The 12,731-nt window shown below is 36.0% G+C and overlaps 1 protein-coding gene across 1 annotated transcript in view; it reads left to right on the top strand.

Annotated features, from left to right (window-relative positions):
* Positions 1 to 660: 660 nt before the first annotated feature.
* LOC108972325 (tau-tubulin kinase 2) overlaps positions 661 to 12,731 on the top strand; it is a gene marked incomplete at its 3' end in the record, with an annotated part of 206,105 nt that continues 194,034 nt past the window's right edge. Inside the window, 1 exon segment of the mRNA XM_018938860.1 lies at positions 661 to 831.

The following is a 12,731-nucleotide window of genomic DNA, read 5'->3' as shown; positions in this document are numbered from 1 at the left end:
CATATTCTTGTATGGAATCTTTCGTATTTGTGAAGGGTATTATAATATCCGTGCAACCGAAGCTAACGTTATATATGGTTTTTGCATTCTTTTAAACATTACTCTTCCCTACTGATAGTTCCTTCTTTGGCATTGCAAACCAGTTATCACTTAAAACTAATCGAGGTAGATGAAACTTCATATAAAAAAAGTTATAATAACGAGCTAAAAAGATTTACTGATGTTTGTTGTTCAAACAATAATCTTGGATATGGTAGCGCATGTATTTAGGTTTTACCAACCCATTAGTATTATTAAAATAATGAATGTTTATATACTTTGGTGTATGTAAATCATTCACACTCGTTAAATTAGATTTTGGTGTAAATAGTTTTTGTGTTTGGGCTGTTATATGTTATAAGCAACCTAATAATAGGTTCTCAATCTCTACTGCAGTTACGAGATTAAAAACAGGGACCAAATTTGAAAATAGTGTACAATTTATTGTATGTACACTACTCATTATACAGTCCTTATAAAATAACTCAATATCATACACATTATTGGCAGGGACTTTGTCGATGAAGTAAAAATGGGATGTTTTCAGCGAAATCTCTGCGCATGAGTGGTATCTATATAGAAAAGAGCAGTTACTCATTGTAGTTCGCATTTTCGTGCTAAAGAACAAAGAACTTTTACAAGTAATTCATCTACTGTAATGGACACCAAACAAAACTTTTCTCAATATAATTAAAAATCTAACTAAAAAGTTGGATTTGTGTGGAAAAATTGTGGTTTGAATTTGAAAAATATAAGAAGGCTAAGAGGGCTTGATTAATTTAATATCATTATGTGAGTACATACAAAGCTACAAATATGTGCTTTTAGGGTTACTATAGTTTAAGGGTTAATTTTATCAATTTTGTTGTATTTCAGCATTATTGCTGAATACACCAATGAGACAAACTCTAACATTTCAATATTTTATAATAAAGTACAATAAGACATAACAGCAAATATAAATATAGTTCAGATGTTACATGTTAAAAATTTCAACCACTGGGCGTGTCGATTGCCGAAGAATGAGATAGAAAACACTAACTAAATTACATATAGCTTTTATTATTCCATACATATTCACATATTTTAAATCTTTTATAGTGGAATTACTTTAAATTTCAACCCAGCAATTATAATACAAAAATTGTTATTTAAACAATCAGCTTTTTTATTGTATAGGCAATTTTTCATATCAATAAAACCAATTCATAGCTAAATTTTAATCGTGCAAAACTTCAAGCATTACACCCATACAAATATATACATATGTAGATCAGAGAAAGAAGTTCATTAACGTACATCAAATAGTTTAGAAAACATTACATTAAAGGAATCATAGTGAGAAGCTGGTTAATGGCAGATAGTTTTGAAATGTATTGGAAATTTCAAGTTTCTCTATATCCGAGGGCGCATCTGCTAATTGTTTCTTCAAAATCTATGACGAATAGCAAGCGTTTTGTCCGACCTAGAAAATCATTTATGAAGAACTCCTTTTGAATACGAAATGAATTATTACCTATAGTAGTTGATTCCTACTCTCCCAAATGCCGCTTTTATGGTCTTAAAGATGACAAAAATTTAAACTTGAAAGCAGATTGGAAAATAATGAGAAACTCTATTCAAACAAATGCTCTAATTTTTAATTATAGAAATAAAATCGTAATACAATGTAGAATTTACAAAATCAAGTACCAATTTTTCCCATTTTCTGAAAATTAAGCTGTTAAAAAAGAAAGCTGAAACCCTTTCCAATGCAGTTGGGCTACGTAACCGGAAAGGACCTGGATTTTTATCCGATCATGCACTGTCAATTCAGCAGCATTCCTCCAAACTAACACAGGAGTCTTTTCTGCCGCACAACTACAACATTTTGAAACTAGAGAACTAGCTAGTTAATGGGGGTGTCAAGCGAACGATGAAATCCTCATTGTCCGAAAAATGACCATTGTTCTGATTTTTAACAGAAGGAGCCTGTAAAATGAATACACAGAATATGATTGTTTTATATTATATTTCATTTTAATCCTTACCATTTTATTTAATATTAATTTATATTATAATTATAAATAAATGTACATATTTATTGGCTTGTATATGCCTTTTTACAACAACAGTATGTACATTATAGCTAGTCGATTTACAGGGAAGCAATAAAACGGAATAATCGCATATGGGTCAAACTACGTCAAGTGGTCCGTGATAATTCCGAAAAATCTCCGATTTTGAAAATTAGCTAGTTTGACCCATATGCGAAAAATCTTCTACGCATCATTATGAAAAACTTTGCCTAAGAAACTATGGGTCCAAACCGGTGTCCAGCCAATGATTTTTAAGGTGAAGTTTTACAGGGACGATAAAAATTTGTTTGTCAGTGTGAGATATCCGAGTGAAATTTATTACGTAGGTGCATTTGGATATTGATCAAATGTTGGAATCAGTGAGATCAGAAAACTGAATCACATACTCCCACACAACAGGTTTTTTAAAGTTTGCATCTTACCTCCATGCACCTCCACCGAACCCCCACTATGCTTTGCAGTGGAGGTAATGTTTTTCTGTTCAAAAACCAGATTTTTGTTTCTCCAAACTTTAGTTTTTTTTTTTTCTAAAAGAAGACTTCGAACCTGCTTTCGTCAGAAAAAAACACCTTAATCCGTAACGATTTGTCCTTCTCTTTATATTTTTCTGAAAATTCCAAACGTCGCTTCTGGTTTCTTCCTCGGCACCCGGCCATAGAGACCAAACTTTTTATGTTTTCCAATATATATTTTTTTCCTGTATTATGGCCTTTTCCAATTTCGGAGCAATTTCGCGTAAAGATTTTCTTTTTTTTTCTTAAAATTTATCACTAATTTTTTTACATCAACTGAAGTTTGCTTATGCATTGTCAAATTGATGTACTCTCGGCTAATTTCCAAACGAAAATAATATTATATCCACACAAAGATATTAAATAACATTAGAATGAAGCAGTTACAAAGAATCAACTATTGATAACGGTACATTTCTTTGCGTAAAATCAATATGCAAGTCATATTACCGCAATTTTTTGGTTTTGTTTGTGTTGTTTTTGTAGAACTTTTACGAATTGGTGTTATTTTCTTGTAAGAACAATTACTAAAATGATGTTCTATTTAGTTCAACTTCTTGAAGTAAATGAAAGTGAATCCAAAGTAAATACTGAATCGAAGCATTATACGGGTCCGCAAATTATCCGTTTCATTGAAATGCTCTTTGGTAAACCACATTTTTTGTTTTTTGGTCTGACGTTAACACAAACAAAGCGGATGGTTTCCCAACTCGTGAATACGCAACTCGTGCCCATGTCAAAAACAATTATTTTATAAATTTATTCTGCAAACACTAACCGATTGGCCTTGCGACTGGCAAGGCGATCTGGTAATTGCAATCATTTGTAGTCAAACGGAAGATCAATCGGAATCATTGGTGTTCGAGGAGTACATACATTTTCACCTGCGTACTTTCCGTTAATAACGGTTGTCTCAATCATATTCGGCATAAGTCTTTTTACCAAAAGACGAGTATGGTTGCAAAGTTGCGGTGGATTCAAATTACGCAATATCATAATAACTGTACCAACTTTGAGCTGCAAGTTATGTGGTGGAAATCCTGGTAACTCAGAGAGTTCAAAAACCGTTGGATAACTTACTACATCATCGGGATTTGTTGTGGAATCAACGGATTTGTATGTCACCAGATCGCCAGCAATTTTTGATTGAATGGTGAAATTCAATGCGTGTACATCATTATTCTTTGCGGCAAAAATTGCTCGTTGATTTAACCAAGCATAATACTGATAGTTCTCACTAATGTTGGAGAACACATTTTCAATAAGAGCTAATTGAGAGTCTATAAATCGGCAAACGTCGTTGGTAAGAGAAATTAATCCATATGTCGCATCAACTGGGACTTTTCCATTTCCAACAGCTAATAATTGTTTGGAAAAATATGCAACACTTTGATCATTTTGAAGTTGAACTCTCATATTAGTGTTTAGCGTTAATGTTTTTACGTTATTCCATAAAGGTAATGCCTTCAGGCAAGCATTGAATTTATCTGCAGGCCTTCCACGGGGAATTACTGGCAACGTCTGCCTGAAATCCCCTGTCAACAATATCATCAAGCCACCAAAGATGTTGTTATTTCGCTGAAGAATCATCATACGATACGCTTAGTAATTCTTTGCGCTTAGATTTTTATTCGTTGGTACGCCTTGAAATTCCAAATTAAATAAATTGTTAATGGAAACCAATAATAGCAATAATTAGTGTGTGAATATTGTACTTGTAATTGGATCGACCATCTTCAACGTGATGTCGTATCCGTCTTGCCCTTGCCAAAACGATGTGTCTCGTTTACACGATGCATGATATAACTTCTTCGCTGAACGACAATGTCTTGCGATTTAACGGTGGGTGCATTGAATCTTCGCACATGTTCACATGTTAGGGTACAATCCGCTCTTATGAACATATTAACAACAGCATTATTAGCGTGAAAAAATGCTTGCAACTGTTCAATAATTCGTCTCTTTAACTGTTGTGTTCCCTGTACATTGCACCGCACATTAAACTGATCCATCATCGACGAAATGAAATATATTTGTARAAATTGATRCGGTTCATCTGGTGTTGGCACCATTGAACCATGCAATTGATATATTTGAATACGGTGTAACTTTTGATTGTGTGATGGTGTAGTATGCGGTGAATATGTAGTTGTTATGTGTTGCAATTCATTGTGTTGGTGTGAGTGATTTGTTATGTGTGTTGTATCTTTTTCCTTGCAAGTCGGCATGAAGCCGCCTTCTCGAACGATATTAGCTCCAAAGGAAGTCATGCGAAAGCAGTTATTGTATTCAAAGATGTGTTGGAGAAATCTTCTGGAATCGGGATCACTTTCATCGAACAGTGGCTGTGGTGGTGTAAGTAATGGATCCAGTTTGTCTTTTCCACTTGCACAGCACAATCCAGCCGTTTCGCTTTTGAACTTCAACGCATTGCAATATCGGCATATGTCCAATATCTAAAATTTCATCATCACTGTAGTTCGCAGTGGGATCATATTGGAATGCCAAGCAATTGTATGATGCCAATGATCTTTGTGTCTTCACGCGTTGTTTCAATCGGGCATTTTCTCTTATTATATTTTGTCTTTCTTCGCTTGCATGTCTTGTGCGGCGGCCGATGTTCGCACGTCGTCCTCTAGGCATTTTGGACTATGGACAGAGTGGTAAATTTAACCTCAAATGCACGATCCACAGAATTCACACAGTTCAACTTACCACCTTAAAGACAAATGCCTTCTGTTGAAATTGAATAAAAATTTGCACAATACATGTGATCGATTTGAAAATTTCACAGTGAACACAATACCATTTTATGACGTGAAATTAATTGAGCAGAGAAAAATGAGTAGCTCTCAAAGAATGTATCACACACCGGTGCCATCTACTTAAAATATTGTTTTGTAGTAGTTTGATTTTCCCGTTCCCCTTTGTTTAAAATTATCCTGAATTTTCTTTGCTATAAACCTCACGGAGCCCGAAACCTTTCCAACGAATGCAAAACCGTTGAAATCGGTTCTTACATTCTTGAGTTATAGCGTCAGGAAGAAAAACCCGACTAATTTTTATATAGGGTTTTGATATGTGATATTTTTCAGTTTGGTTCTTCTTCTTAATCGGCGTAGATACCGTTTACGCGATTATAGCAGAGTTAAACTATGTGAATGGCGTCATATATCTCATACAGCTCATCCTTCCAACGCGCAAAGAACCATAAATCTCTTTTATTTTCTTTTCTCTCGAAAACTCGCAACGTCAACTCATCGGTTGTTGTCATCGTCCAAGCCTCTGCACCATATAGCAGGACGAGAATTATGAGTGACTTATAGAGTTTGGTGTTTGCTCGTCGAGAGAAGACTTTACTACCACTCAGTCCGAAGTAGCACCTGTTGGCAAGAGTTATCCTTCGTTGGATTTCCAGGCTGACATTGTTAGTGGTGTTTATCATGGTTCCAAGATAGACGAAATTATCTACTACTTTAAAGTTATGACTGTCAACAATGACGTGTCAATATCATTTGGCGCGTGGTGGATATATGGTCGGATGTTGATCTTCCAGGCCTAAAGCCACTCTGACAAAGTCCAATCAGTTTGTTGACGGTGGGCTTTAATCTTTCACACAATACGCTCGATAGAACCTTATACGTGAAATTGAGGAGGCTTATCCCACGGCAGTTGGCGTAGATTGTGGGGTCTCATTATTTGTGGATTGGGCAGAGCACACTTAAATTCCAATAGTTGGGCACGCTTTGGTCCGACCATATTTTACAACGAAGCTGATGCATAAGGAGCAGTTCTTCGCCGCCGTGTTTGAATAGCTCGGCCGGCAATCYATCGGCYCCCGCCGCTTTGTTGTTCTTCAGGCGGGTAATTGCTATTCGAACTTCTTCCTGGTCGGGCAATGGAACGTCTGCTCCATCGTCGTCGATTGGGGCATCGCGTTCGCCTCTCCTGGCGTTGTGCGTTCACTGCCATTCGGCAGGCTGGAGAAGTGTTCCCTCCATAATTTAAGTATGCTCTGGGCATCAGTGACTAGATCACCTTTGGGGGTTCTACAAGAGTATGCTCCGGTCTTGAAACCTTCTGTAAGCCGCCGCATTTTTTCGTAGAATTTTCGAGCACTACCCCTGTCGGCCAGCTTATCAACCTCTTCGTACTCACGAATTTCGGCCTCTTCCTTTTTCTGTCTGAAAACGCGTCTCGCTTCCCTCTTCAACTCTCGGGATCTATCCCATCCCGCACGTGTTGTGGTCGATCGTAACGTTGCGAGATAGGCACCCTGTTTTCTCTCCGCTGCGACACGGCACTCCACATCGTACCAGCTGTCCTTTTGCACTTTCCGAAAAAGAATGGTTTCGGTTGCAGCTGTACGAAAAGACTTTGAAATGCCGTCCCACAGTTCCCTTATACCGAGTTGTTGACGAATGCTCTCAGAGAGCAGGAGTCGAACCTTCCTTGTGTTTGTTGGCATGCGTTTTTGCTGCGCAGAGGCGGGTGCGAATCTTGGCTGCAACAAGATAGTGGTCCGAGTCGATGTTAGGACCTCGGCGCATGCACATCTAAAACATTGGAGACATGTTTTCCGTCTATCACAACATGATCGATCTGGTTGGTGCTTTTTCGATCCGGTGCAACCAGGTAGATTGATGTATTTTGATATCCTAGAWTCTAGTACTACCGATAACCATATTTCGGGCCCCTGCGAAGTCGATCATCCTCAACGCATTTGGGGATGTTTCGTCGTGGAGGCTAAATTTACCGACCGTAGTGCCAAAGATACCTTCTTTGCCTACCCTGGCGTTAAAGTCGCCAAACACGATTTTGACATCGTGGCGGGGGCAGCTCTCACAAGTGCGCTCCAAGCACTCATGAAAGCCATCTTTGGTCACATCGTCCTTATCATCCGTCGGGGCGTGAGCGCAAATCAGCGATATGTTGAAGAACCTCGCTTTGATGCAGATTGTGGCTAGACGTTCATTCATCGAAACCAAAGAACATCTTTCGAAGTATTTATTATACTTTTTATTATGTGTTTCACAATTTATAGATTTATGGTGGTTATAAAGAAACTTAAAATTGCTAAGCAATTTTGCAATTGTTACCCACAGAGCAGCTACCCATATATACGCGCGCTCTAATTTGTTAACAAGGTGTGAGAGAATACGTTGCTCTCAATTCCCTCTTCTAGCCCTCAAAATGTGCACGCGCCCCCGAACTGTGCAAAATGCCACTGAAGGCTAATATGCCCACCTCTGGTTTAACCAATCGAAGTGCTGTTGTGAATTCTCTTCAAACATTTATGTACAAAAACGCTTCTTAATCAGTTACAAATTTACTAAGTTTATTTCGAATACTTAAATGTTGTCTGCAATATTTGTTCCATATAATATAAATATAAATTTTTCTGTCACCATTTTATCTCTTTTGCTAGATTAAGTTCTGAGCAAGGTTCGGGTTAGCTGTTCTCAATCTCTGATATTAGTTTAAGGGTGTAGTTCGTAATTCAATGTCAAAGATAACGCTCGGAACTCTTTTGTCGCTCTTTATCGCCAAATTCTCTTCTCTTGAGGTGTGGAAAAAAATGCTCGCGACAGACTGCAAACGACATCTGTCAAATATTAAAATACACACGTTCTTATGGACAGACCTATTTTGACAGCTGCACGACTACACGACTGCAGGCCGACAGTTGTCGTTCTCGCTAACTTCAATTTGATCCTATATTTGCCAACGACAGTAGAGTTGACAGTAGAATGGAAGATAAAGAGATGAGGTAGAGTGGGGAGGCCACTAATATGTAAAATGTAAAATTACTCTAAGCTCTAACAAACCTGACGTTATTTTACAAATAAAAGCATAAAATAGCTCTGTTACATCATTTATAATAGCAATTGATAATTTAAAACAAATAAATTTACCTATTTACTTATTTTTTGCTTAAAAATTTCACTTTGAACAAAATATGGCCACAACGAAATTGTGTACATGCAAAATGGACAACTGCGTTGTTTTGTGTACATGCCGGCCATTGTTATGTTGCTGCCCTCTCACAAACGTTCATGTAGTAGGATTCACAACGCCGTTTTCAGTTCACTGTCGTGCTGCTGCAGTCTGTCACGAGCATTGTGTTGCGCACATGACACTCGAGGAAAAAGAGTCCAGCATTGCCAGTTGAGTTTTTCTGTTTACCTTTTCACAAATGTTTGTGAGGTTCGGCTACGGATCACTGAAAGCGTGTTGCATGGTCATTTTTATTTTGGTGTCACATTTTGATTAAAAGGAATTACCATGAATATAGTAAAAGATTACGTATAATATCCACTATATAGTAAATATTTTCAAAGAAATAAAAAAAGGATAAAGTCGGTAATTCCATAATTCATTTTATTTTGTATTGAATTCCCGCTATTCCGAAACTTCCTACTCCTTTGGGAAGTAGAAAGAGCCCTTCATTTTGTTTCTCAAAATTTTTGTAATATATTATCAAATATTCATGAATTAATTACATTTCAAGTTTTAAGGGTAGTGTCCAGCTATCAAGAAATGTAAAAACTTCATATAAAAAACGCTTAAGAAATGGTCAAACAAATTTCTTGCAGTAAATTCTCTTGTGCCAGTATGCAGCTCTAAAGAAATCTAGTACTAAAGTTTAATAAATTTTTTCAATAATATGCGAGTATGGCAACGCTAGTTTTGCTAAGAAACATGAAATTAACAATTGTTTCGTGAAAGGACATCAAAGTAATCTTTAAATTCATCCTAAATTAATTAAAATCATTATTATGACATATAGTTCATTTTGAAATATTGTATTAAACTTACCAATCATCAACCACTTTCCTTAAATCGCAATGAAAATATTTATATTCTTACAAACATAAGTATATTTTCTTTGTTTATTTTCTCTTTCTCATCTAATGTGCACCATTCACAATACGCATTGTCAAAATTTATTGAAGCTCAAGAAATAAGGAAGAATCTCCTGAGCATTTACTTGGAAGCTGGAAACAGACCTATGCGGGGCATATCGACAGGAAAAAATTTATGGCATATTAAGTGTCAAATCTGTTGCTATTGCCCCTGCCAAATCTGTATGTGGACATTTGTTATCATAACACAATCATTTGCGCAAAGCCGTAGAGTAGGTAGGTTGATGTAGCGCATGCTTTGAGCTCTTGAAAAATTTATTTCATATTGCGAAACGCCGTCGGGAAAGTAGCTAATGTAGCGCATGTTTTGAGCTCTTGGACTGTTTAAATCTTTTATGTGGAAAATTTTTCTGTGAAAAATAAGAAGTCACATTTCTGGACTACTACATAATAATTGCGGCATAAATTTTATACACCAATTACATATATTTCTAAAGTTTAAGGTATTGTAATAAACAAGATAATTACGCTGTTCACGGTAAAGTGGTCATCGGATTATGTGCTTATTAAATTAAAAATAACCTCTAGGCTCCGTGAACATCCTACCAATTTAGGTACTACTTACAAAATGCCTAAACAAAGTTTAAAAAGCAACATAGTTGAATTTAAAATAAGTTCTGCTATTCAGGAAATGGACTTTATTGCAGGTATGTGCTTATTAAATAATTCCAATTTTAAGGGTTCAAAAAATTCTTTGTATAAAATTTGCAGACATCTTGCGCCCTGAACAATGTCACAATGCAATTGTAAACAAAAAAACAGCTGTTAACAGCACAATTTCTAATAAGAAAATATAAATGGAAATGCCATTCGCATAGTTTTATTTATTTTTGTGCTGCCATTTAGTAAAATTCCAGCGACTTTCTAACACTGGTAATAAGCAAACAACCACATAATCTGTAAACAAGGGCCTAGGTTGGTCAAAGTTGGTTATTTTGTCATACCGCAATTTGTTGTTGTTTACTTAATCACATAACCCGATAACCACCTTATCGTGAACAGCCTAAATTTAAAAATGGTTTATACCTGCAAGACTCGCTACCAGGCAAAAGCCCCTTATGCTATATAAGAATTGATTACTGTTGGTTAGTCTCGCTAAAGCTAGAGTGCAACTGGACCGCTTTGACTAATTTTGTTATTAAATTATTTGTGGAAATCCAGATAATATTTAAAAGGTGAATTAATACGAAAATGTTCGCAACATTTTTTCTTTTGATATGTCCTTCGACGTTCCAAAATTTTATTGAAAGAATAGTTTCCTAGAATTTTTCCATCTTTCTAATAACATGTCTATTCCCAGGAGGTGAATAACAAATAACTTAGCTAACTTCAGTTTTTCCGCCGTGATAGTGACATTTCAAGTTTTGTGTTGATCCTTTGTGATCGTGACCCTTTAACGCAAAGTGCAACAATCTCTTTGATTAATTAGAATTTGCGATGCCGATAGTTAGGTCGTCGCAGTCGATCAAATGTGCGAAGAGCTACCTCACATGCTAGTTGCACTAATAACAAGAGAGAGACAGATCAAAAAAGATTACGTTGTACTGAAGGCAAAGTAAGTTTAATAAACTACATAGTTACCTCTACCAGATCGGCCTTTTAGTTTCTATGATTGGGCATGGTTCTAAGCACTTCTTGGCCAACAGTCAGAAATATAAAAGCTGTTTTCAGATAACGACCATAAATTAATCTCAGTCCCAATTTCGTTTGCTTTGAATTTAAAATATCAAAATTTTACTTTCCATTTGGCACAGCAAATGTATGTGTGTAAAATTTTTTTACACTGTAGGAAATTTTTGGGGAAACTTTAGTATACCATCCTACGATTTCGGGGTTAAAAGTAGTATGGTTGCATTTTAAGTTGAAAATTTTGCAAATTTCTAGTAATTATTTATTTCATATTATGCAATTTTAATGCACTTACACTGCCCTCCATTGTTTCTACATATTCTATTTCACTAATTATTTAGTTATTTGCTTAAAATAAGCATTTTGTATTTTACACAACTTTCATTCCATGCACAATAACAAAGTATTCCTTGTTGACAGATAATATGTGTTGCCATAATTACACATTTATCAAACGAACAAAAATTAATATAAAAACTCAAACGCAAGAAACAAATACCATCTGAAATAAATTTTCCATTATAATAAAAAAAGTTTTAAGGCTTATATGTACGTTTAATTGCATCTAATAATTTAACAAAAGGATCATGATGATTAATTGCAATATTTTTTCTCCAAATATATTTAAAAATTAAATTGGAAAAATCTTCACAATTATTATAATTGTCCTTAATAAAAAAAAAACGTTTAATTACGCGCCACTGGGACTCAATGCTTTGAGTGTGGGTCTCGTCCTCGGCGACGAACGGATTATCGGGGTCACTGTGATTAACCCTTCGGTGCTCATACCCGTGACTGGACAGACAGTCGTATGCCTTCCAGCAATCAGTACATATAATACTGCCTTTTGCCTCGTGCTCCTCTATCAAAGGTATGAGCACCTCAGCAGACCTAACATTGCCGGGACATGCCTCCAGCCTAAGGTCATCACTCCCATCCTCAACCAATCCAAGAACCCAAGGGGCCCTCGACTCTCCGCCCTAAAATAAAAAAATATATATTAATTACATAAAAAAAGTATATTTTTATTATGGTCAGCCTGGTATAATACTACGGCTTCACGGCAGTAATTATCCCAGTCACATATATTAGCGTTAGATAAAACTGGTTCCCTGATAAAACTGTTTTTCCTGATGAGATGCGGAAGTGGAATTTTCACATTATCGAACCAAGTATCGCTCGACCTTGCCAACGCAGTTCGGTTCCGACAACCACCTTTACGGCACCGGAATACCCCAACAGTGCTACTTTTATTTAATGACAGCGTCATTGGCCCTTTATGAGTACGGCAAATTTTAGATTTTATAATCAAACCTTGTTCTTCGGCGAACTAAATAAATTTTTCTTTAGAATCAAATGTTTGGATTATTTTTAAAATATTTCACATTGATTTCACTTCCGATGCTTTGCGCACATTGGTTCGCTTTGTGAAACCTCGACTGGTTGACGCTCCGACACAATCTATATAAATACCTTAAGTTATATTTTTATCAATCTAAAATTTATATAATTTACCTGATGAATTTACACTTATTTTTTTTTTTTAC

Source organism: Bactrocera latifrons, unplaced genomic scaffold, assembly GCF_001853355.1.
Source record: "Bactrocera latifrons isolate USDA-ARS-PBARC rearing strain unplaced genomic scaffold, ASM185335v1 scaffold_392, whole genome shotgun sequence".
NCBI lineage: Eukaryota > Metazoa > Arthropoda > Insecta > Diptera > Tephritidae > Bactrocera > Bactrocera latifrons.
This window is presented reverse-complemented; position numbering and strand designations above follow the sequence as displayed.